At 39.5% G+C, this 27,434-nt stretch overlaps 1 protein-coding gene across 2 annotated transcripts in view; it reads right to left on the reverse strand.

The window, feature by feature from the left end:
• arhgap36 (Rho GTPase activating protein 36) overlaps positions 1–27,434 on the reverse strand; it is a 76,143-nt gene that overhangs the window by 46,832 nt on the left and 1,877 nt on the right. The window contains exon 1 of one of the 2 annotated variants that reach the window (XM_039610127.1): positions 24,825–24,961. The exons of the other annotated variant lie outside the window; for it this stretch is intronic. The gene's annotated coding sequence lies outside the window, so the exon portion shown is untranslated. Of the gene's footprint in view, positions 1–24,824; positions 24,962–27,434 lie in introns of those variants that run through there. 2 annotated transcript variants of the gene reach the window in all.

The following is a 27,434-nucleotide window of genomic DNA, read 5'->3' on the forward strand; positions in this document are numbered from 1 at the left end:
GTTATTACTTTGTGAGGGCGGACAAAAACACGAGATAAGGACGTCAAAGTATTACAAGTAAACTGCCGAGTCATAGCACAAGGGTGAAGACTAAACAAATGCAAAGGAACATAGAACCGCACAAACAGTAATAAAATGAAAACACTGTGACGTTTAACCTGACAGCCTGTTCTTGAATGTTCTTGTAGCCAGTATGTTTCGCTTTGAAGCTGCCAAAAAAACTTCAAACCTCCCTACTGAGTATCAAGAAGTGTAGGAGTGCCCCTGGAGTCTGTTAAAGTTGACGTAAGAAAAATATGATCCAGACTTAGCCCTTTATCATTTTCATGGAGTGTTTATTCATGCTGTACCTAATATTATTTTTTTCTTGAAATGCAACAACTGAATCCAGTTATTTAGAGATTGAGCATGCACCTCTCTCAACCTCCAGTCGACCAAAGTCACTTCGAAGACAACAGCTGACTACAGACTTGGTCCTGGTCTTTGAAGCAACTATTTCAAACGCAACAAGACTGCAAGTTGCACACAGTTGCAATAATTTTGGTCATCCTGTGGTCTCTGTGGGCTGTGTCATATCATATGATTCAGGATAATATTGGTAAATAGTTTTAGGTGATTAAAAAAAACTGTCACGATAGCAACACCATGCACTTGTGTTCCCTGTTGCATGCAATAATGAGAAAAGCCCATGCATGTCTGAGACTGAGAGCAGCATGTCAACTTCAGATGATGATTTCATATGTAAAAAGAGAGCTACTTCAACAACTTCCAACAAAGCACAGTAGTTTTTTTTTTTAAAAAATGCATGAAAACTGTTCCTGCTAATGGTGAATACAACAAACATTTTTCACTATTTGAACCAAAATAAACACACTTGTATATCCTCACGTGCCCTCAAGGCCATGAGGGCACGTGAGGATATACAAGCAGCTGGTAATGACTCCTGCTCAACTGCGTTTCATATGACAGGAAGATCAAACGGTGAATGAAAATTACTGATATGGTTACATTAAAAAGCTCAATCCAATATACAACACATAATATATATAACACATAATACCTAAAATATATACAACACACAAAGGATAAGTTACCTTAGTCATTGTTAAAATAAAGTGTGAAGTAGTGATGTTATACTTTTTACAGGTTTTACCAGTACTTTTGTGCTTACATTTGTTGTATGCTATCAATGTAAATAGTGCTGTCTCACTGCTATTGCACTGTTATGCTGTTGGCAGCTTATTTTAGTAGTCACACTTCAAATGAGTAAGTGGGTCATCAGGGACAGTAGATCATTGGAAAAGAAGGATGAAAAAAAAGAAGGATGAAAAACACCCTTCATTATCTCACACTCATAAATGCTGCTGCCGCAAACTGCAAGCAGCAATAAAAGGTCAGAAATATCATTATTGCAAATCTCCTTGAAATATCATGATAATTTATACTGCCCAACTTTAGCCTCCAACCGCTGTTCTTCAAAGTGTGACTGTTGCAATAGGGAAGTATGTTTGAAAAATATTGGTCCTAGCACAGAACCCTGTGGAACTCCATGACCAACTTTTGTGTGTGAGGAAGACTCCTCATTTACATGAACATGTTGAAATGTATCAGATAAATCTCACTTAATCCAGTGCTGTGCGTTTCCTCTAATCCCTGTGGTGTACTCCACTCTATGTAGGCAAAAGTAATTAACACCATAACTCAGGAACAGGAATATTTGTGACGCTAATCTTTGGTGCCCATTTACTGAAGTAAGTATATTATCCACAAATATATTATGGATATAAACAGCTGGCAGGCAAACAACTGCACGTCAGTGGTCCCACATGATCAAAGCTTAACTTTTTATGGTTTAATGGTAGGGCAACTATCATGGAAAAAAAATCAAACTGACAATAAATGTATCAAATTAAGGTAATAAATCTTGCCAAGATCCAAACCACGCCTTTTTCTCCAGGTAACATGAAGTAGAGTCTGAATGCAGCTAAACTCTTCAGACGTTTGTTGCTGCTGATAGGAGAAATGGCACATGGATATCAGTTTTTTTCAGAGAAATTCTCTTGTTCAATTTGTATAGATTTATTGAAGGATCCGGTAGCTATTCCCTGTGGACATAGCTACTGCATGAGCTGTATTAAGACCCACTGGGATACAGAGGATCCAAAAAGAAAATACAGCTGCCCTCAATGCAGGAAAACCTTCACCCCTAGGCCTCTCCTGGAGAAAAACATCATGTTAACAGATCTAGTGGAGGAGCTGAAGAAGACTGGATTCCAAGAACTCTACCAAAAGCAGAAGCAAAAGGAACTTGAGCTGAGGCGACTAAAAATCCAGGAGACAATCCAAGATCGAGAGAAAGATGTGAAGCTACTTCAACAGGAGGCGGAGGTCATCAATGGCTCTGCTGACAAAGCAGTGGAGTACAGTCAAAAGATTTTCACAGAGCTCATCCGGCTCATCAAGAAAAGACGCAATGATGTGAAGCAGCAAATCAGATGCCAGCAGGAATCTGAACTGGGTCTAGTTAGAGAGCTTCAGGAGAAGCTGGAGCAGGAAATCACTGAGCTGAAGAGGATGGATGAGGAGCTGGAGCAGCTCTCACACACAGACCACGAGCAGTTGCTGCACAACTACCCCTCACTGTCAGCACTCAGTGAGTTTACACACTCATCCAGCATCAATATTTATCCTCAGATGTACTTTGAGGAGCTGAAAGCAGCTGTGTCAGAGACCAGAGATAAACTACAGGACATCCTGTGCGAGACATGGACAGTGGGTGCTTTTATACCAAAGACCAGAGCAGATTTCTTAAAATATTCACGTGAAATCACACTGGATCCAAGCACGGCAAACACACGGCTGTTATTATCTGCGGGGAACAGAAAGGCAACATTAATGCTGCAACATCAGTCTTACTCTAACAACCCAGGCAGATTTACTGAATATAAACAGGTCCTGAGCAAAGAGAGTCTGACTGGACGTTGCTACTGGGAGGTGGAGTGGAGAGGGAGAGGAGTCGGGGTAGCAGTTGCATACAAGAGTATCAGCAGAGCAGGTGACTCAGAACAATGTATATTTGGATTCAATGACAAATCTTGGTCACTGCGTTGTTACACAAACAGTTACATATTCTGGTGCAACAAAGTCCGCACTGACATCTCAGGTCCTCCGTCCTCTAGGATAGGAGTGTATGTGAATCACAGAACAGGTGTTCTGTCCTTCTACAGCGTCTCTGACACCATGACGCTCCTCCACACAGTCCAGACCACATTCACTGAGCCGCTCTATGCTGGACTTTTGCTTTTTTACTCTAATGAAGATAGTGCTGAGTTCTGTAAACCGAATTAGACAGATGTCATTAAGGGAAAGTTGGTTAATAATATATGTTTTGTGCAGAGACTGGCTGACAATCACACTTTATGGGTAGCAAACTCACTTATCAGTTGTTGCCGAGTGTATGATTGACTGCTATAGTTGGTTTTACACTATCAGCAATCTTAAAATCAAAAGGAACACTATTTTATTGTGTTTGGGAGAAGAATTAAAACATTTTGAGAAGATGGATTCTAAAAAATAACCATAAAAGAAATTCCACCTAACCAAGTTGTTTGTTTGTTTGCTTGTATCCAGGAGGACACCATTGGAATAAAACATGCACAATCATTAATGGTTTTAAATGCCAAAAATATAGTAAATCTTGGAAAATCTTCTGAACTTAGACTTTCTTCTTTCTATGCATGAAACCTTGTTTTTGAATGATGTGGATTGGAGCACAGAGTTTTAAAGGCCGATGTAGCTTCTTTGATCTGAACAGTGAAGCCAACATGGAAGCACCTTAAATGAGCATTCTGTTTAACGGACACAAAGGGGCCATACCTGTGGCTGCAAAAAGATGCCCAGTTCTAAGTCAAGTTAATGGGAAAACAACCCTCTGCCCTGACCTCTAAGTTACTTTCCTGATCAGTTTATGGGCTTAACCAATCATTACAGGTCATTTAAGGATGAGGAACTATGACGATCCAGCTCTTAGTCTCGTTTTACTCTTGTCACTGGAAATTTTTAACCAGTGATCATGTGGTTTCACAAACATCCTGTTTTTTATTACCAAGATGGTGAAAAATCATCTTGAGACTTCAAAATATACCTTTATGAAGAAATGGGTTATGTCTATGATTACATTCTTCAAGTATTTGTTTTCTGATTGTTTGGTTGGTTTGTTTAAAAAAAAAAAAATATATATATATATATATATAAAATATACAATATGACAACTCGTGCCAATAAAGTACCACGCGCCACTCAAACGGTCCTTATTGTATAGATGAAGAGTCAAACGATGTGTTTTGGACTTTTTTTCTTACTTAAAAAGTGAAGAATCTTTACTTTGTGTACATGGAGACAAATCAGTAAACATGACACTGGTCTGATGAATAATCATCCTCATAAAACTGAGAATAAGGGACTGGAACATCGTGACCAGAAATGACTTCATACATTACATTTTGTGAATATTTCATGAGCTGCTGTGTGACTCATTTGATGAAACTATGAAATCTCTGCAAACCAAATCAGTTTATATTTGATTCTTCTTGCTTCCACTTGTCGGTATTCAGGGCTGTGTGTAAATAAAACGTACTCACCGGTTCATGTCTTTTGATTTATGATTCTTTTCAGAATAAAATGATCCTATACAACATATTAAGAAGTCAACACAAATGTTTCATATTTTACGCCTCTTCCACTAACTCAGCGCTGGTGACCAATCTAGAACTTCTTCCACACAAAACTTCTACTTCAGAGACAAGAGATAAACTAAACGACACTGTGTGTGTGTGTGTGTGAGAGACAATAGGAGAAACATCTCACTGAAAGTCAGTGAAGTGGATATTTTACTGCTTCTGGAGCACCAAGTGGAAAGTATCTCAAAGGAAAGCTTTATAAAACACTGGGAATCGTCACCTTTCTCTTGCGTAATGCATAAATATGCTTATTGCTGTAGAAATCATCTCGACCTTTACAGCTGACCTATCCTTTGTTCCAGTGAGCTCATGGATATCTTACACTGGTCAGCTTGTTTTCTGTCTCTTCTTCCGGTTTCTCCGCATCATCTTTAATCGCTCTAACTTCCTGTAGCGCTGCCATACATTTCCAGGTCAAACATCATGAGCGGGATTGTATGGTTGCACATCTCACAGCATCAAGCTTGTGTGCTGACTCCAACTGTCTGCTTCAAAACAGGATGGATGGTCAACGGTCAACTGGCAACGCACACACACACACACACACACAAACACACACGCACAAACACACATGCACACGTCTGAAGCCAGATAGATGGTGAACTTTGTTGACAACACTGCCACCTACGGCCTATACTGTGTACAACAAAATAAGAGTCTGTGCTTTGAAACAGCACATAGACACACAGAAGGACCACAAACCCACATCGTAAATGCTTCAGTAATCATTCTTTGTTTTCCAGTCATCCTAAAATAGTTTCAGGAATGAAAAGTTCTTCTGAGCCTGAGGATTTTCTCACGTATTCCTGAGCCAGAAAATAAACACTGATATGCATGTTTAACTGCCCCTGAAAATCAAAATACCAAATCTGAAAAGAGTTTTAATCTACCAAAATCTGTATTACTCAGTGCAGCTGGTTTAAAACTCTGAGCACTGATTCTAGTTCAGACGCGTTCAAATAAAGGTTAACAGATAACAAACAGGGGAAAGTTGGCATTCATTGCTGATATGACGAGGGCTTCGCTCTTTTCACAATGAAAGAACCGGCTTTAAAATCTGCAGACATTTTTTCAATGGGCATTTATTTATTCTTCAAAAATATAATTTTTGTTTCATTGAGGTGAAAGTGTAAAAAAAACGTAGCAGGCAGCAGTTGTGACCAACTCTGCTATGACATGATGGTTCAAGGGAACTTTATTACAGTTAGGGCCATGATTTCTTGGACAATCACACAGCTTTTGTAGTTTTGCCTCTGTACACCACCACCACAGTAGATTTCAAAGCAAAGAACTGAAATGTGATTGAAATCCAGAAGTTTTGCTTTAATTCAAGGAGTTTAAAAATGTTTTCCATTAGCCGTTTTGGAATTACAGCTGTTTTTATACATAGTTCCACCTTTTCTGAGGCTCAAAACTTATTGACTGACACACAATTGACTGAGAAACAAAGTGAGAAGGCAAAGTGAGCCATGTTCTTTTATTATTCCATAACAAATTAAGCAAATAAAAGGGTTGTAGTTTATTCCAAGTGCTGAATTTGTATTTTATAGCTTTTCACTATAACTTTAAATATGAAGACCAAAGAGAAGTCAGTACAAATTCAGGAGGTCATCATCAGAGAGAGCAAAAACTTCAGGAGTGGCCAGATCAATAATCCAGGATCTAACCAAGTCAAGAACACCCAGGAGGTAGGCAGAAGGTTTACAACAAGATGTAAACCACTAGTTACACTCGGAAACAAGACGGTCAGATTAAACTTTCTAGGAAAAATAAATAATAAAAGAGCCACTGGACAAATTAACCCAAAATGAACTTGTACCAGAATGATGGGAAGGAGACGCAGAGAAACAGCTCATGACCTGAAGCATATAACATCATCTGTCAAACATTGTTATGGCACTGCCAGAAACTCAGGACCCAGTACAGACTTTAAGCCGGCAAGGCATGATTGCAGATGCTGCTCAGGTGCACCCGATTCCCCTGCAGCGGCACTGCTGACCACGCCCTGTCACATATCCCCGACTGAGGCAGGGGAGCCATCCGGCTGGACTCTGCCGCCCGCTGTGCACCGGCTGCACAGCAGGTCCCTCTGGTGCCTTAACCTCTGTCTCTAGCTGGGCAGGTGCGTGAGCTGGCGGTGGACACGGAGGTTGCTCTGCAGCCCTCCTCCAGGGAGCCGTGATGGGTGCAGGCACCTGCCAGGCATACTGTAACAAATCCACGGCAGACCGCACCACATTTTCATGCTTTTTTCAGCATAGTCTTTACCATTACAGTTGCTGTATCTCAGGCACGGCTGCAGCTTTGCAGATCGCAGCCGAACACATCATCAACAACAACAGAAACTCCAGTACAGACTTTAAGCCAGCGAGGGGTGATTGGGGATGCTGCTCAGGTGCATCCACCTCCTCTGCATAGGCACCGCAGACCACGCCCCACCACAAGAAAAATAAATGTAACTCCTAATGACTGTCATGCAAGATAAAGCTCATATTAAGCTATAATTCAGCACTTCAGTTAATTTTACTTTTTCCAACAAATTATAGACCTAACTGTTTGTTTTGGCTTATGATAAACACGGCACACCCTTCATTGCCAAATATTGATTTTTATGGGATTACAACACTTTTTACCCCCTCACATTAACCTGCACATTAGAAAAATTAGACTATTAAGCTGTGACATCTCACCAAGCATCAGTATGTGAGAATAGGTTGGTTGTGTGAACACCTGATAGATGACAAATCCAACCTCGCTCTCATTTTTCCTTTTTTTTGTTACAAACTAGCCGCTAACTTGTTGAAGGGACACAGATATAACTGGTGAGAGAGTGACTCAACAAAAACAGTGACACAAAAGCTGTTTAAGTGCTCGATCAGTGAGGACTCAGACATTTCATCTGGCACGCCTACAAAAATATTTATCACAGCTGCATTACCTAGGAAAGACAATAAAATTTAGACTTGAGCAACTGAAGTTCAAGGTAAGGTAGCATCATTAAATGTGATGCAACTATTATATTTCAAAAGGCTGAAAGGACAGAGTTCAGTGTGGATTGCATCAAATAAAACTTCTAAAACTACCGACTTACAACCTACTCTACACAGTAATTACTTTCTCCTTTTACACACACTCTCACATCTCATGTGCACAAGTATAAAAAAGTAATTGCTGTCACACACTTACGGACTTATAGTACAGCTGTGCATAGATGGAAACACACCTGGGGCACTAGTTAATGTTGCACTCTTCATTATAAAGTTAAGTGCATTAGTGGCTGCTACAGATCCCTTTTCTCATGCTTCTACATGACTGGACATCTGGCCAAGTCATGTAATGCATGAACAAGCAAAAAATAACACAGACTTAATGAGAACTGAAGAGCCAGCTGCAGCTCTCTATTTACCTGCTTGTTCCATTAAAAAGTGCTGATTTTCATTACGCTGCAAAGAGTAAACACTTATTTGTATAATAAACACATCCTGGGATATCAGAGCGGTATTAAGTTTCAAATTCTGATATCTGTTTTCCTGTAATTTATCCCTCACTTTGTTATCTGTTGCATACATGCTTGGATAGGTCACAGAGCACTTCTTCATCAGTAGATCCACAGTTATGCTTATAGAGTCAGAGGGTTTGTACAGATTTAAAAAGAGTATAACTCACATATTTCTCAATTATTAAATTCTGTTTTTAATTGTTCTGGTTTCATATTTATTTTCTGATATACTGACTTCATTCCTCTCTGTGCCACCCAATTTAAAAGTCTTGGAAATGTCTGTTTCCTTATTTTTTGCTGGATTAAGATGCTCAGCCAACATGAGCAGGAAATGCCATCATCAACAGAAAAAAACTCAAGTGAGGTACGATAGAAACCCCTTTCTTCTCCAAACAGGACATTTGTGTCCGCACCCATCATCACAATCAACACTATCATCGCTGTCCGACAGGCCCCCCCCTCCCTCACATATGTTCTGCTCCATTTGCTGCTCATGTTGGCGAGTATGCGGCGGGAAATCAATAACTTCCTGCTGAAGGAGGAAGTTGTACTAAATTTAAGTCTGCAATGACGTAAGCTTCTGCGGTTAGACAATCCTGTTTTGTGTAAGGGTTTAAATCAAATAAAAATAAATAAAGCTAGACTGAAAGGCATCTAATGAGCATCACACCAGTGCTTTTCAGGTATAGCAGTGTTTCATGCTAATTGCTACCCTCAAAATCTCATGCTAACGTACACGATGCTGATGTTAACATTGTCAGTGTGTTAAAGTAAACCCTGGTTGATACACTACCAGTCAAAAGCTTGGACACACCTTCTCATTGAATGTTTTTGTGAAATAAGTCAAAACATGTTTTATATTTTAGATTCTTCAATAACTGATAAGTGATAATAGTTAAAATCAAATTTAAAGTCCTGCTCCTCACATACAAGCGCTTGTATAGTCAGGCGCCATCTTATCTTAATGACTTTATAGTACCATATCACCACAATAGAGCACTGCAGACTTACTTGTTGTTCCTAGAGTATTTAAAAGTAGAATGGGAGGCAGAGCCTTCAGTTTTCAGGCCCCTCTTCTGTGGAACCAGCTTCCAGTTTGGATTCGGGAGACAGACACTATCTCTACTTTCAAGATTAGGCTTAAAACTTTCCTTTTTGCTAAAGCATATAGTTAGGGCTGGATCAGGCGACCCTGAATCCTCCCTTAGTTATGTTGCAATAGACGTAGGCTGCTGGGGAATTCCCATGATGCATTGAGTTTTTCCTCTTCAGTCACTTTTCTCACTCACTATGTGTTAATAGACCTCCCGCATTCTTTTCCATGACTTGGCTTTTGTCCCCTCACCCCAACCGGTCGCAGCAGATGGCCCCGCCCCTCCCTGAGCCTGATTCTGCTAGAAGGTTCTTCCTGTTTAAAGGGAGTTTTTCCTTCTCACTGTCGCCAAAGTGCTTGCTCATATGATTATTGGGTTTTCCTCTGTATGTATTATTGTAGAGTCTACCTTACAATATAAAGCGCCTTGAGGCAACTGATGTTGTGATTTGGTGCTGTAGAAATAAATAAAATTGAACTGAATTGAATTAAATATATTTTAGATTATAACCCAAAGGCAACTGATTCGCCATTCTGTGGTTAAATGTCATTTATTATTAGATAATGTTCAGAAGTCTCCATGCTAATTTGAATGTCTGCGATTCCTCTGTATGTATCCACTGTTTTCTTTTTCTTTTTTAAATTTGAATCCATCTCTTCAAATCTGATTATTGGAAGGATGTTTGTCCAACCTCAAAACAATTACAAGAAGATGCTGAAGAAGACTGAAAAAACAAGGACACACATCCTCTACTGTGCTTTGCATAATGTAAAAGACCCTGACTGTTTTACATGTTAAGTTAGAAAAAATGGAAACAGACGTGTACAAGCACCCAGGCTGAGCCATTAATCAGCAGCAGCCTTGTTTGTTCTCATCTCGTTAAACATGGTTTCACATATTCTTTCACTCACAGCAGTGAGGCCTCCCCAGAGGGCAGAGGAAACAGGAATCTTTTTTTTTTTCAGGAAACATGATGTAACTGCCATCTGTTTTTGGGGGCTGTATGACAAACGTTTGCCGTTGTTGAAATGCACTGTAGCATGACAGCGTACAGCGAAACGTTTCATTTCTGTTGTTCATGTGAGGCATTCAGTTATAGCGCCTTCATCCAGTAATTTGTTTTATTTACTGTGGCAGTGATGCAGACCCGAGGAAAAGGAAGGCGAAATAAGAAGAGAACATGACAAAAAGCAGTATTTTTGGACTTTTACACACTTTCGCATGTAAAGGATTCACTATTTTACAACCCAAAGTTACTAAAATTAGAGCAAATGATATATCGAACACAGACTTCCTAAAGGGGTTTAACACAGAGATTTGGTGTTTGTGACCACAGACTGTATATAAAGGATGGACATATCCTCTCCAACGTTGTCCATTGGTTAGCGAAGTCCTGTTGTAAAGCTTCAGGCTGTTGCCCTCATTATTTTTAGAACTGATTAAAACAGACCATCATACTTTATTCAGTAAAACATGTAACTAGGGACTAAAAGCATACACTCATCAGGAAAGTGTTTGCTGTAGTCACGCAACAAAAGATACAAAAGGCTTTGTTTCCACTATAGACTTCTGTACAATCACACTTAAGTCCCGCCCACACAGGAAGTGATTCAGCTGTCCAGGATCACTTTTAGTCGACTGTAGACATTTCAGGCATTCTGGCAAACTAGGTAACCATCTAAATGTATTTACCCTGTTATATGTCAGTCAGCTGTATCCTGTGGTCTCCGTGATGAATCACCTGCATTTAAAGTTGGTAAAAAGTCTCCCAGCGCTGATTGTCATTTAAATTTGCTGAATGTCTCTGAGTGTCTGTGGTCAGTGACTGCCACATTGCTGCAAACTGCTTCCTGTGCGAATAGCGCTTTATAGTTTTTGTCCATATTAAGGAATCATCCCCTGCTCGCTATTTGAAACTGCGTTTTTTATTTATACTTGTGGTTGTTTATTGCTTCTAGTCTGATACAGCAACAAAGTCTACATTAGGAAGCAGGAGATATGTGCGGTGGAATAATTTGTCCTTCATCCATACCACACAGTAGATCAGTAGATGTTTTATTATACCTTCTTTTATGCACAGGTTGCATTTTCATCAAATTTACTTTCAGTTTTTACCTGCTGTTTGCTTAAGTTAGGGCCCCAAAACAACTTCATTAAAAATATGTACTTTCCTGGAGTACTGCTTTTGAATTTGCTCTTATAACTAAAAAGAAAAAAGAGGTTTTCCATGTGCACCAATAAATAAATCCTACTAAACTCATTTTTTTGTTTAAAAAAAAATCATATTATTTACTTTTAGCTGAATTAATAAACTCACAACACAAAGCCCAGATGTTTATAACAGGCAGATATTGAAAAAAGAAATCTATGAAGGAAACATTAATCTGCAGACATGTCCTTGTAAAGCTCTCAGTTTAAAATAGCACACAGCATAAGAAACACATACTGGCCTCTAGACTTGAAGCAAACCACAACATTTCAGACCTAATGAAATGATTGCAGATCGGACGATGAACACGAGATAAAGTTAATTTTATTAAACCCAAGTGTGAAATCACAGTTTGGTCCATTAATTCTCAATCTTTGTGGTGAATATAAAAAGACATGCAGGCAGTTTTATACACTGTAATGCTACAAAACTGTAACATATTCAGAAAGAAAAATGAAGGAAATGCTCCCAACCTGCTTTAAATTAAGAGCTAAGTTAAAATCATACTTGAGAAACGCGGCTGTGACATTTCTATATCCGATGGGTGGCTTAGACACTTATTACTATTCCCCTGTTGAGACACTTTATATAACAATGAGCTGATTATGTAAAGCTTAGAGTTGCTTTTTCTGTATTTTTAGCCCACTGCAGATTTTTGTGGGACTGCAATCACTGCTGCTCTCGTAAGACTCGAAGGAAAGCTGACACGAGTCGGCCAGACTAAGAAAAATAATGGTAGCTGTGCTGTGTTTGGATTTAATGGGGACATTGAAAGGAAGACGAGAGTGTGTGATCTGTCTGCACTCACTGACAGAAAAAGCCAAAAACCACCATCTGACAACCGAAACCCGCAACATGAAAATAAATCCAACTAACCATAGAAAAACTGTGTCAGGTTATACCTGGAGCAGAGGCCACAGTTAAAACACAATTTCACGACAGTTTGCTCTTTTGCGTGCAGATGAACAAAGGCTGTAACACACTCTGAGACAGTTTGTGAAACACTGACAACAGACACGTTCACAGGGTTTCTTCTGAGGAGGCTCAGCACCACAGCTTTGAAAAATGGAGCAATGCAATTTTTTTAAAACCAAACTATGATTTTTTTCTTAAACCTCACCAACGCAGTTTTGATACCTAAACCCAACCAGTGCATCGAAATGAAAGAAAATACAAGGGTTCAAATAACAGCAAACTCACCTGAATGACTGATCACTGACTTGTGCTGCCTCCTGCCTATGGATGTGGATGCTTTATCTGTTTTACAAACCTCACAGGTTACAAAAGTACATTTTAAAATGAAACTGAAGCAGTTTTTAAAGCGTAATCAGTTGTGCAGCCATGAATAACCTGCTGTTTTCTGTTGTGGTATTTTATTATATTGCTGTCTGTGGCCTGTGGCGCTTTGCCTGTTTTTACTTTGTAGTGTCTGACAATGTGTTTCTAATGTGTGTTTGTATGTGTAGATTGCAGATGATGTTGATTTTCTTTGTGTGTTAAAGACCCGACTAGAGACGGACAATGCTAACTAGCTTAAGGCAACAATGGTGTGGTGTGCTGTGTGGTTCACGCGACATACATTAATTGATGTGGAAATAAACTAAACTGCTCTGTATAGTGTAAGAAGAGGAAAATCATTCTATGAATCCAACTTAAAAGGTAAACTTTTGTAAGAATATCACAAATTGCTGTAAAATTATTACATCCAACCTGGGAGGCTCATTTTTTTAATATATAATATTTTAAATTGATAAATTGATTGGATTCACTGTTTGGAGGTTTAGACACCAACATTAGTTAGTGAAGACTCCCAGCTTAACTTAAGTTCAAAGTCATGGTGACTGATTAGAGAACTGAATTGAACTGAATTTCTTTATTGTCACTATACCCAGTAAAATGAGATTCAATTCCAACTTTTCCATAAATGCAAGCACAGTACACTAAAAGAAAAAACATACTGACAGGGGCCAGTGATAGGATGATCCTACTAGGTGATCCTATGGTATCTATTTCAAAATCCTACATCACTTTGTTCTCAAGTTATCGCATTCACGAGATTTTCGGGAAACTGACCTTGACATCGAGGTCACCGAGATTCATACTCATTCGAGATTTTTAGTTTGAAACTCCTGTGTCACTTTGTTCTCGATTTATCACATTCACAACCTTGGGTGTCCGCACTGCCACCCACCCGGCCAGCAGTTTGACAGAAATCACCCGCATCAGCCTTTTACATGTGAGAGGTAAAAGGTGAAAAAGCAAATTAATGAAATCTCTCTGTAAGCGATGCAGAGATGCTAATATCATAAAAGACAATACAAATATCCAACATTAAAGGAAACAGGACGTAATATGCAAATGCACACGGTGAAAGTTGTTCGAGATTTGTCTCTGATTGTGTGATATGTCAGCAAGTTTGTGGGTCCAAACATTTCTACTAGGATGACTTGATGGAATAAAACTGTCTGCGCCCTGAGGTTCGAGTATCAGAGACTCTTTAACATTTGCTGGATGAGAGAATTTTAAATAGAAAAGAGAACATGAAGAAAAGCAAAATACAAAAAAAAAGTCATATTTTGTTGCTGTTTAAACTTTTTCCACAATGATCAATCCTTAGCAACGATCCCTCTCTCAGTTTTTTAGCATTATTTAGTTTCAGCTCATACAGCCGTCTACTGTCTATTACTCGCTATAGTAGAACATCAAATCAACGATGGGGTAATGTTATTATACGCATGTTATCAAATATAACGTTTCTAGAACATAAACGTGGCGTATTTGCAACATTTCTTTGTAAAGTACCTGCAGTCAGAGCCTGGTCTTCTGTATTTACGTTCATATTAAGTAATTTAACATTGAGCATATGTAAGATCCCAACAGAGGGCATTACTACACTGCCTGAACCAAACTGCGTTGGTAAGTTTGTGATTTTAAAAAGTGATTAAGGAGCATTAAAAACTACAAATTACGTGCTTTTCACATAATTTCCATTTTTTATTTTTTTCTTAAAGAAACCAAAACATATACAAGGATGTTTAGGGTTAAAAACAGTGATAATGTAGTGATCTCAAAAAATTATGTATCAAGTATGATACATTTGCCAGTTGTGCTGTAGACTTCAGCACAACTGTTCATCTGCTTAAACATCACCTGGACGTCTCTGTTGGATTTTCTAGTGACGGAGTTCAAGAATTTGTTTATAATGTCCTTTCTCTGTTTCAAAGAAAATTAAATTAAAAAGAAATCTTGTTTGAGAGGAATGTAAGAACACCAACAATAAAATGCACTCTGCAGTGGTGACTTGAACTTCTGACCTTCCAGTCTGTCTAATTCTTATCGTCTTGAGCTAGTTGATCCTTAATGCTTTCTTTATTGCAATAATCTGATCTTCAGTGCTTCGTAAGAGACCGTCTGCCTGAACCGCTGTTGTACATGGAAACAGCTTTGACATCTGTTGGTCTACCGTTCAGTTTTTTGCCATCATTCTTCAACCAGGTTTGATGGGTGAGTAACATCATCAGAGGGACAGTTTGTCCTCACTGACAAAGGTTAAAGGATGTGTCAAACTCTCTGACCCTGCCAGTTCTGGACCCAGACATCTATCCTGGGATAAAAGCCATGTTGGGATGTGGGCACCATCTGGGGACGGGTGGGGAACGTCTACAGGGAATAGACAGGAAAATGTGGAAAATACCAACTGGGGCTCTTTCATGATTTGAGCCTTGCTGTCTCTGACGTGAAACATCCTGCATCCTCTGACCTGGTACTGCAGTGCCCCAACAGTCATGTGATAGCAGCAGTTTATCGACGTTTCCTTTTCTGAACCTGGTTCACCTCCTATTAGCCCAGCACATAAAAGCAAATTCGGCACAGATTTTTATCTGAATTCAATACTTCTTTATCCCCCTTCTCAGAATAAATTCCTGAAGAGTTTGACTCTCATCCCCTCCTCGTCTTTGACAAGTTGCCCGTTGCTTGTGTAACAACACTAAGTCACTTTAAGAAGCGGATTTTTGAACAGATAATACTCACTTGAAATGACCGGGGCCTGAGCAAAGCTCCTTAAAACCAAGAAAAGCGCACGCAGCAGATTTCAATAAGCAAAGATTTAAATGCACTGGGTCATACATTGGCTTCCAGTATTATCTATTTCAAAGGTTACCACATCCTTACAAGAAATTTAAAAAAGGTGCTTTGCAAAGACTGGTAGGGACTGAAATATTTTTCAGTGACAGAGTAAGTGATTACGTGAACAAATTTAATGATAGTGATGACATAATGGGGATCTGGAGGCAAAAGCTCCTTGTTAGGATATTTATTGGTTTTAGACTCATCAGGGTAACTGTTGAGACCACCAGTGTCCATTCAAGGAATCAAGGAACCCACTCAAGGATATGGCCTGTATTTGTATAGCGCTTTACTCAGTCCCTAAGGACCCCAAAGCGCTTTACACTACATTCAGTCATCCACCCATTCACACACACATTCACACACTGGTGATGGCAAGCTACATTGTAACCACAGCTGCCCTGGGGCGCACTGACAGAGGCGAGGCTGCCGGACACTGGCGCCACCGGGCCCTCTGATATCGCACTAATGTCTTACATGTTATAGTACAAAAAAATATACTGACAGCAAACATTACCAATACATTTATAACTTCTGAGAGAAATCTGGCAGGCAAGAGGAAATAATACATCTACAATATAAATAATAATTTATATTATATATTTCGTCCTTTGTCGCAAGACCAAAGGACGAAAGGACGAAACACTGCCCACACATGGTCTCGATCAGCGGTCCCCAACTTTTTTTGTGCCACGGACCGGTTTAATGTCCGACAATATTTTCACGGAGCGACCTTTAAGGTGTCGCGGATAAATACAACAAAATAAAATGATACGACCGAGACAAAAACTGTAATATTTTGTAAATATAATAATAAACGCGAATTCACTGTGTAATTGTGTAACTTTACTAGCAGCGTCCTCCTGAAATGAGGCAACAACATTGAGAGTAACATCCTCCTCTCTGCCCCTTAATGCTCTCTGGTTGCTATGGTAAAGCATAAATATTTCTTTCAAAATAAGACACACAACTACAACACAGGAAAAGACCCAGGGAAACCGAGTTAACGATAAAAACCCTGAAAACCACAAATTTCACACCCGAGCCTCAACTCTCGCAGACCGGTCCGTGGCCCGGGGGTTGGGGACCGCTGTTCTTGATGTCAAAGACATTTAATGTCGTGGGCCACACACAGCCCACTTTGATCTTAAGTGGGCCAGACATTGAAACTATAAAATAAATAAGTTAAACTATAGAAGAAGTTCTGATAGTTCATTGCTCAGGCTGTCCTCTAAAATAAAGAAATATTGGATACAAACATTGGATCTAAAATAAAGAAACACTGAAACATTAATTCACTGAAAATGCTTTTTAAAACTATAGTAGAAAGTGGGAAAACTTGCTTTTTAAATTGTTTATCTGTTACTTAATTACTTTGGTGTAGTAATATTGGGTTGTCTTTATCAGTACGCAGAGCTGTAAAACTTATGAAAACATATTTAGATCGCACTTGGCCCCATAAGGTTGAATTGAGGGTGTATAAATTGGATTTTTTAAAAATCTTTCTGGATGAGTGAATAAGGATCCATGAGAGCAAAACTGCTTTGAGAAAATGTTGTATTTTGAAGTACTTTTTTACAAAGTATCTTGATGATCAGCTGACAACTTTCATGACAAAATGGGGACTTTCACATTTTTCACGTCCACTTTAAAACCTTCTCATATTGCTATTGAGATTACCATTATGTTTCCAGTTTTAGGTCTCTCTTCAAACTCAAACAATAAATATTATCTAAAGTCCCATTTAAAATCCCACGCAGCAGCTCTGCTTATTCAGCGGTGTCTCTGAGTCATCGCTTCTCTTGGTTTACGAACCGAACAACCATCGAGCCTCCAGGCAGCACCTGAGCCCGCCCACTGTGTGAGCTGAGGTGCAAAGCGATCCTCCAGCCTCAGAAGTCAGTAAATCAGTGCAATGCTGGCATTCATGGTCCACCAACAGAAAATCCATCATAAAGTTTAAACATGCAGAGAGACCTGCCAGGGCCAACAGATGCACACGGGCGTATACGTGATGATGGATACACGTGGACAGTGCGAGGAGACTGAGGAGCCACTGAGAGATGCCAAGAGTGAAATCATAGCTACAATTTGAAGGTAAATTCAAAACAAAGTGGGCTTCTTTTTTATAGACTGTATAAACAAAAAAAAGAGTGGGAGAGAAGGAGGAAAAGAAATATGGCGAGAGGTTTGTCCGTGTTTCCACTGATTTCTCTCCAGCTCCTCACCTCAGATTTGCACAAAGACAAAACCCTCGGAGGCTTAAGAAGTTGGGAATCCTGCGGTTTTCCTGTCATAACTCAACCAAAGTCTTCCAAGGACAAGAGTAAGCAGTGGACTTACTGAGCGCACAGGTTAAGTAACACTCACATGCACACGCAACAGTGATGTTATCTAGTGTTTCTGGGGAAGATGATGGCAAGTGTTTCTGTCTGTGATTAAAAAGCCTCTGAATCACTTCCCTAGCTCTGCGCTCTGGAAACACTTCTTATCACTCAACTCGAGTCGAGAAGAGTCACCCCCGAGGGTCTGACGATACAGGCTGTGAATCCACTTGAATCAAACAGAATGAGCTGACACAAGATGACACCGGATTACGCAGAAACTTCACAGGGTCATTTATCAGTCAGTGCATTATAAATGCTGCGTTCAAGCCTTTCAAAAATATATTCTTAGTATTTTCAGATAAGAGTATGTTGGACTCCGATGATGTAGGTTTACTATATGGTCCATATATTTACATTGATCTCAATAATAAAGCTTAAAAAATCCGAGAAGGAAATAGTGCATATAAATAATGCAACACTATATAACTTGCTTTCACCCCAAACCTGTATTTCAAACTGTGCTGAAAACGAAGCAGGTCATAAATTATACCTGAGCAAAAACCACCTGTAGTTTGCTAAAACAGCAAATAGTCAAACAGGATTAAGCTCTGTGATGCAGAAGACAGTTCTAGTGAGTGTTTATGTCCTAATAAGTAATGTATTATTAGTTCAGGATAATAAAATAGTGCATCACATATTTCGAAGGACAGTAATGAAGCTCTTAAAAGATTTATATCATTTCAAATCAGTCATAAAAATATGAGCCTGTCCAATTTATCGGCAGGTAATTACTGGCCTATTTGCTGATTTACTATTTGTATCAGCAATTATAAGGAAAACTAAATGACTGAAAAGATAAAAAAGAGAAGGAAGAAACACCCTTCAAACATGTCGTGAGAGTTGATGTAGCACAGTTTGTCCACCAGAGGGTGCTCTGCAACTTCCCTGTTGGCGACACGTGTTTGGAACGCCGTAAATGCAACATGCAGCTGATCCGAGCAGAGTCGCCCAGAGCGTAAAAAGATTAAATAAAAATTACACAAAAGAAAGGTTAGGAAAATCTGGTTATGTTTTGTGACTCTGAGAGAAAAAAAATGTCAGAATATCTGATTTTTAAATCACCGAACATCGGTCTTAAATATCCTATAATATTGGTTGGACTTTAATAGTTTAACCAAGAATTTCCAAAACATTAAATCACTCTTCTTGCTCCATGAGGGTGTAACATGGCAAAACATCACTACCGTGAATCCCAAGGAAAACTAAATTATCTGACAACTCCATGTGGTGAGAGGCTCTGTTTGATAAACAAGCTGAAGAAACAATACAAAAAAGAGAACAGAATGTCCTTCATATGATGTAGGATTAACTTGTGAAATACTAAAGGAAACCAGATTTTCACTATGGAGACAACTCAACACATTCAATGCCTCAAATGTTTTGCAGAAAAAACAGGAATAGCTCCACACAAACATTGAATATTGGTGTACATGCCACGTTCAAAGTCATTTAAAACACATTTTCATCCCCATTCTGATGCTCGGTGTGAACGTCAGCAGGTCATCCTGACCTAAACGTGCTGAGTTGGTATCGTGATTGATCTGGTACTTGCTTGCGCTATCAAGCAGTTGAACGGGTTTACCCAATAAAGTGACCAGAGTGAGTGAATGTTGACCACAAAAACACTGTTGCAAACAAATGCCAAATGATGTTGATGTAATTTAGAAAAAAGTCTTTTCATCACACAGTTTGTCCATCAGAGAGTACATCCATATGTTGCTTTGTTTAACCATAACGTCTCCCACAAAGCCTGCACACAACAGATACCCATTAACTCAAATTATAGACACCGTTTAAAACTTTTCCTTTTGTCCCTGAAGTAGCTAAGTGTTTAAACAGCACTAGAAGAATAACTATCGCAGCAACACCAAAATTGTGAACACACAGATTAACAACAACTGAACCTGCAGCTGGAAGTGGTCAGCGTCACTCTGGTTATATAACACCGACCACGGCTGATGAGAGACTGCAGACTGTTTATGAGGACAGCCTGAAGGCGCTGGCACTCATTCGCGCATCACTGCTGCAGCCATGCACATGCACACAGACGCTGGATGGCATACACGTGCAGGAAAACGCTGAAGGCATCACCAGAGTTGATTATGATATAAAGTTTAAACCATACAGGCTATTTTTGTTTTCACTCATCTGTATTGAACAATGGAAAGTGGGTGATTGACCACAATGTTAAACAGTTGAGCTTGTACTAAACTTCACGGTGCATGTAAACTGTATGGGTGCAAACGTACACACACAAACGTATACCCACTAAGTAACAGATCAATCAAGAATTTAAGACAAACCAAAGCACACTCAGTGAGGAGGACCAGCTTCCTCCAAAACCCCTTTTTTGCACAAGACTGAAAGGATGTTTTTTAATGACGCTTGTATGAACTGACTTCCTGTTGAAGCCAGGTCCAATAGGCACCAAGAGAAATAGAGCTTTTGTTAGTTTTGCATTGCATTTTTCAGCTCCTGACGTTTCCCCATTGATTTTACCCTGAAACACAATCTTTTCCTGAACCTCACTAAGTAGTTTTCCGTGTCTAACCCCAACTATAGAGTGAAAGTGACGAAACAACAGTTAAAAACAACTAAAGGAAATCTCTTTAACATCTCCAATCTCCTGATTTAGACTTTGTCTCTAACGCTGGAGTCACATTATGAAAAACATCCTGTTGTTGTCCTCAAATCAACTTTTGTCCATCAAGATGGTGATAAAACAACAATAAGACCGAGTCAGCCTGCTATCAGCTTCTAATTAATTGGGGTCAAGCATCATTAACTGTGATAAACAGCTAAAAATTGCAAATCCACAAACACAGAAATCCCCATTCCTCATAGCAGTTGCTGCAAGCAAGTGATTTAACTGACAACTGACATAAGTACTCTGCAACCTTGCTAAAGGAATAAAACCAGAATGTAATCAGATGGCTATCAGCTGAGTTGAGTCTCACACTGGCAACCTGTCAACACTTACCAATTACACAGCAATTACTTGCAAACCTTAGCCAGTCTGATTGTAGTTAGTCCTAGTTACACTACGATTGCTTGGAGACAGGTCGTGTCCCATCAGGTGACTATGGCCTTGTGATCAAAAGTGGTTGCCAAAGGATGACAGCAAACAAAAATTAAATACATCTCTGGGAAACTACAGATTTTTTGTAGTTGCAAAGAAGTTCAATTCAACTCAATTTTATTTATATAGCATCAAATCACAACAACAGTTACCCTCAAGATGCTTTATACCAGATGACCCCCTATGAGCAAGTACCTGGTGACAGTGGGAAGGAAAAACACCCTTTTAATACGAAGAAACCTCTAGCAGAACCAGGCTCAGGGAGGGGCAGCCATCTGACAAAAGATAAACACTCGCAGTCATTTTTTACTGTAATGTGACTGAGCTGAAAAATGGGATTCTTGGCACAGTCATCGCTGACAACGTCAGCCAAAGAACAACTTGTGAGTACAGGAGACGTGCAAGTAGCTTTTGACGAAATGGCATTGTTACAGCAACCCTTTGTAGTGATCAAAGACATATTTATGACCTAATTTTTGAGTCTTAATAGGAAGAAAGAGGCTTGCATCTGATAGGAAGTTAGCATGTGAATGTGAAAAATTTAGAGGAGACTTCTCCTTTAATGTCATGGGTCCTGTTGGGAAGTCGGCCAAGTACAGACAAAATAACATTTTGCAAAAAGTCTTCCCTCCTCCGAAATTCATTTGGCAGTCTATTATAATTGTCTGGAGTATAACTTATGAGAACTTTCCAAAATTTCATCTGAGCCTAAAGGAACAACAGAGAAACTGCTGAACTAATAAAGCAAGACAAAAAGACAGCTCTGAAATACAGCGATGAGATGATTTAAAACTTTAGCCAAGACTTTCCAAAGCCTCTGAAAAAAATCAAAACTTCTGCTGTCATGCAGTGATGAAATTTATTGAAGTTATTTGAGAAGGTTATTTAACGGCACTTCAGCTATTATACTAATTTTCTCAACCTTTTGCAGCTCAACAGCCAGACTGTATTTCATTATATTACAGCTTAAGGTGGTTAAATTTGTGAGTTTGCAGGTTGACTTTGGCTTTTAGATCTGGTGTTGTCATACAAACTATAAAATTGGGTACATTTTTCTGTCTGAGATAAACTCAGAGGGCCAGATGGGATAGACATGGACATCACGGTGAAACTAATACAGCAGAGAAACTGGTGGTTGGTGTTGAAAAGCCGTACACATCACACCCTCGCATTTCTTTAAGTTCTTATCAGAAATCACTTGCCCTCCAGTTATACTCAAAATCATTAGCGGTATCACAGTAGCATGGGACAAGCAGAACTGACTACCCACTACCCCAAGTTGGAGGAGGAGCCCTGGCAAGTCTGGAATGAAAAGTTTGTTTTTGTTTGCGTTTTTTTTTTTCAAAGTAATTAGTCAGAATTAAATTGCCTGAATAAATTGGTTGGGGACTGAACTTTGATTCCAAAACACAGTAGAGACTCTCATTTTATCCCTTAAAGATGAAGCTAAATTACCCTGCATTCAGACTTGCCTATACAGTTGTTGCCAATTTATGTTATCCAGATGACAGCTAATGTGCACCTTATCAAAAGAGAAAAGAAACTAAGGCTACGTCCACACTAAAGCGTTTTCGTTTGAAAACTGATTGTTTTCTCTCCGTTTTGGCCTCCCGTCCACACTGAGACGACGTTTTCCTCAAGGAAAAACGCAGCGTTTTGGAAACGCTCTCGAAAACGCATACATTTCAAAACGGAGCTGTCCAGTCACAGTGTGGACGCTCGAAAACGCAGACTTTCTAAAACGATGACGCATTTTAGTCATGTGATGCAGTCATGTGACCAATTAAACAAAGATAGCGGAGTGCATTGTACAGCAGTTGCTTTGATTGCTCTCAATTTTGACAGCCCTAAAAAAGATCAATATCAGTTTGTACATGCTCCAGATAGCTTTTCTTCAAATTCTTTAATTCTCACTCGCTTTTGCGCATGCGCAGGACTGGAACGTAAACGTTTTCGGCCGTTTCAACGTGGACGCACAACTCTGTGAAAACGACTGAAAACGCTAGTGTGGACGCGGAGCGTTTTCAGACTAAAATGCCGTTTTCAAATCTATCCGGGCTAGTGTGGACGTAGCCTTAGGAGATGAGTGGAGGGCAAACAGATGGAAGCCAGCTGTTAACATCTTTCTTTCCAAACAAAGGTGATCAGAGGACGACCGATAGGTTAAGAATCGTTTAGCTATCAGAAGTCGATAAAGACAGTGGGAAAATGTCAGATATGAGATTATATTTTACAATAATCTTTAATAATTCACAAAAATCTGTGTCTCTGTTTGTTTGTTTCTTTGTCCGCCAACTCCTCCACCACAATCAGGGACTGAACAACCAAACTTGGTACACAGGTACATCTTAGGCTCCTGAAAGGTCTTAACTACATCACATATTAAAACAACATCAGGTTTTCTAGAAATCATGTGACAACAAGCTAAAATATCCCGTTTTTAACACCTATTGAAAGTATTATAACGTCCAATTTATATCCACAAAAATTCAGTTATACAATGAATGTAATGAATTATAATGACACGTTTCCTAGCAACTATCTAAAAATGACCCATTTTTTCCATTTATGGGTCTACAACACTTTATAAAAGTATTGTATCATTTTTATTTTAGAACAACAACAACATTTATATCCACGAAACATCAATTATATGTGATCATTTCTGATGTCATCGTCTTTTCTGACATCTAGCTAGCAATAGGCTAAAATGACTTGTACTTTTACCTTGATAAAAGCACCTTACAAAACCATCAAATTATTTTAATTTCACAACCAACAACACTAACAGGCCAAACAACACTCGCGCTTGTCTATTAAAATGACAGAGTACAGCGTAATACCATTAATCTCTTGGCTGTAAATTTCAAAAACAGGCAAAAACACACCTGGTATGCATTGGTTAAAGTGACATTTGATAGGTGAGGGAACACTAGGTGCAAGTTTAATGGTGCAGCATGAAAAAGTTGTCTCAACTTGTGAGTTCTAGTAGATTTGTTTTCAGTAGATTTGTGCAAATAAGGCTTTTATCAGCTCACCTGCACTGCTGGTGGTGCAGGTTTACTGATCTTTATGGATTTAGCCAGCTGCAGTATATAAGCAGATGTTACATGAGATGTTATGGTTGCTTTCCATGATGTCTGCCTTCAAAACACCAGCATTGCAGCCGCCAAGAGGCTGATGACCTCTGCATTACTGGGTTGCTACATTCATCTTTTTCCATTGTTTATACTCTTACATATGATTTTGTCACTGCCCCCTTTATGCTTTCAATTTCAGTTTCATGAGTTTACGCTTATATCAAGTGGTGTCCATTAGTCAGCAGGAAGCGCAACGCAGTCCACACACAGCAAATACAAGCAACACATAAAAAATACAGCAGAAAAGGAGGTAAGGCCTAAAAGACAAACAAACAAAGGCCTAAAAGAGCCCAAACTGTTGCATCATTTAAAATACTCCAGAAATCCTTAAATTCTTACTCTGTCTTTGAATCTGAATGTTTTATGTATAGATAAGTTTTTTTTTTCCTGATTAATTCTTGCAACACTTTTTCTTATCAACTCTGTTTTTCTTTAAATCTCCGTGGGTGATGTGACTAAGGCTGTTATCGTAATCGAAAAGACTAAAAACCTTAATGTCAACAGAGAAAGTCTAACTGAAGCACAATATTTAAAATTTAAAATGCTTACTGGAGTCGTTCTGCTTGGCAGGCCAAAAGTCAGACAGAGAGTTGTCTCGTCAATTTTGCAAAATAAAGTCAGACAGGAAGCACAGCGAGATAGCCATCGTGTCAGCTCCCACCGCTTTTCTGAACAAGTAGGAACTAAGAAGCAATGATGGTTGCGTGTGGTTGTGGTTGAATGCTAGTATCAGCAAAAAAAGCTAGAAACAGCCATCTGCAGACTGAGGTTCCTGTGCAACTTGATTAAAAAGGCGTGGCTGTGCGTGCACTTGATTGATTGCGGTAAATGAGGGAGGTGTTTCCTCTCGAACTTCAAAAATCATTAAAGAAAAATGGGGGAGGCAGGAAAACACATGGAGGCGCATCTGGGGCACATTCGAAACTGAAACAGGTGTTTGCAGTGTTTTTAATACCTATAAACTTCAACAAAGGCTCCAAGGGTCAACTTTCCAATCCATGAATGACTGAAAATTTCAACCCAATTTCAGTTTAACAAGCATTTCTCCTTTATAACTTAAAGAAGGGCTGCAAGCTTCATTTTTCCACGTTATATTTAGATAAAATGCTTCTTGGACTGAGACTGGTTCCTAAACTGGTGAGCCAAATCCCCCTTAAACTCAGATTTAAGGTGAGCTCCGAGCAGCTATCCACTCTCTGCAGATAAGCTTCAACCTCTGAATGCATGTCACCCGGCACATTAAAGCTCAGGCGTTCAAGAGAAATATCTCAGGCCACAGACTCATGAGAGGTCTTAATTCACATTTTCATCTTATTGCAAAAACAGACACAAAAGACCCGATTTATCGTTCAAGTATGAAGACATTAAAAGCAAAAATCAGAATCTTTCATACTCCAGGCCATTTTTTTCTTTTTTATTGTCCAAGATAATCAATCAAAATGTGTTAAACACAAATACTCCAAAGCCTCAAAGGAAAAATCCACGTAGAATAAATGAAAGTTTTCTCTTTGCTTTTTAACCAAGTCAGCAACAGCTGCAAACCTTCACCAGCCTGATAACGAGGCTCTGCTTCTGACGAAGAAGTCAAAACTACAGTTGACACGTGGGGCCAAATCCCCAATGCTTTAAAGGGATTTGGCCACTTTGTGGAACTAATAACACGCCAGAGTGGGATTCACAAATCAAGAAGACAAGCACAAAATATGATTGAGCCGTGCACGTATCCATGACCAGAGCGGCGGTGAAGTGAGTCAGAGGCAGATGGGGTAACGACAGGCTATGCTAGTAGGGAAACGAGAGATGGCAGATGGACAGATGCAGATATGCTAGTGTGAGAGGGAAGTGATGCAGCTGTCTGGTAATGTCTGAGAGGCAGGAAAAGCAGGCATGGAGAAATAAATATGCACTATTAACTTTTAAGATTTAGCTGGACCTGGTTTTTGCCCGCTGAAGCCAAGTGATGCTCCAAAACAGATGGCAGAGGCCCTCGGTTTTCAAGTCGTAAAGAAATGATCAACGATCATTTCGCCCATGCTCTTGCAATTCACACATCTGCAGTTTCGTAATCGCCACTGAAATCAGTGCAGCTCAAACTCTCTTTTGCAGTCAGAGGCACTTTGGCAGGTCTGTGCTTCTGGTTTGGCAGTTTTTATCTTTCTCCTTATTGCTGCAGTTAAATTTAATCTAAGTCAAAACTCTGTGTAATCTGGAGTATTTAGCCAAACACTGAAACCATCAACATTTTTTCTTGTGGGAGAAAAACAAGATGTGAGTGTTTTTCCAGTCTTCAAGCTAAGAGGCATTGATGTGAAGCAACACTGATAAAAGAATGAACAAAAGACAAACCCAAACATCTTAAACTACTGATTGTGAACCAGTGATCCAACCAGTGATCCCAATCTGAATATGATGCCAACTCCTCAGTTTGGTGTTAAAGTAAAATACGTTATGGCAAATGGAGCAGGATAACAGAAATGAAAAAAGTCACCTGCACCATGTCTACTTTCAGGTCAGCATGAGTCTTTACTGCAAAGCACTGCTACTTAACTATGCAAGTTTGTCCCCCACCTGCTCCAGGTCTCACAGTCCCACAGGTCCATCGGGCCAGTAGAACTTACAAGACACAGGTGAAATAATGTTAAGCTGGTTCATGCCATCATGCTGCGTTACCAAAATGCAATAAAAGTTTTGCAACAAGATGATGAAGACAGAGCCGGCAGGAACAGCACTGTCTTCTCCATCTGCAGTTTTCAGATGTGTCCGATGACCACAGTTTGCAGTTACATCAAAAACTATCGTGACCATCCAAAGAAGAGCTATTGGTACCTGGATTGGTGCATCCCAAGTCCTTCACACTTTCAAGTAGGTAACCATGTTCTGGAATCAACCACCCGTCCATAAAGCATGTGATTTTGCAAACAACATCTGGTGAAGCTCACAAGACTTTCTCAGTAGAGAAAACCCGCCAGCTAGCCACAGCATGAAAACCAGACGTCTAATATTTTGTTGGTTGTAGATTCTTTGGTTTCTGTGGGCTGACAGGTGGGTGATCTGGGGTCTGAGGGAGTTCAGAGCCCGGGTCAATACCCTGTGCTCTTTTGGATGACCCTTGAGTCGTTCCCTAGCAGTTTTTGAGGGGTAAAAGCGTGTGTCGCCTTG

Source organism: Oreochromis aureus, linkage group 3 (assembly GCF_013358895.1).
Source record: "Oreochromis aureus strain Israel breed Guangdong linkage group 3, ZZ_aureus, whole genome shotgun sequence".
In the NCBI taxonomy this organism is placed as follows: Eukaryota; Metazoa; Chordata; class Actinopteri; order Cichliformes; family Cichlidae; genus Oreochromis; species Oreochromis aureus.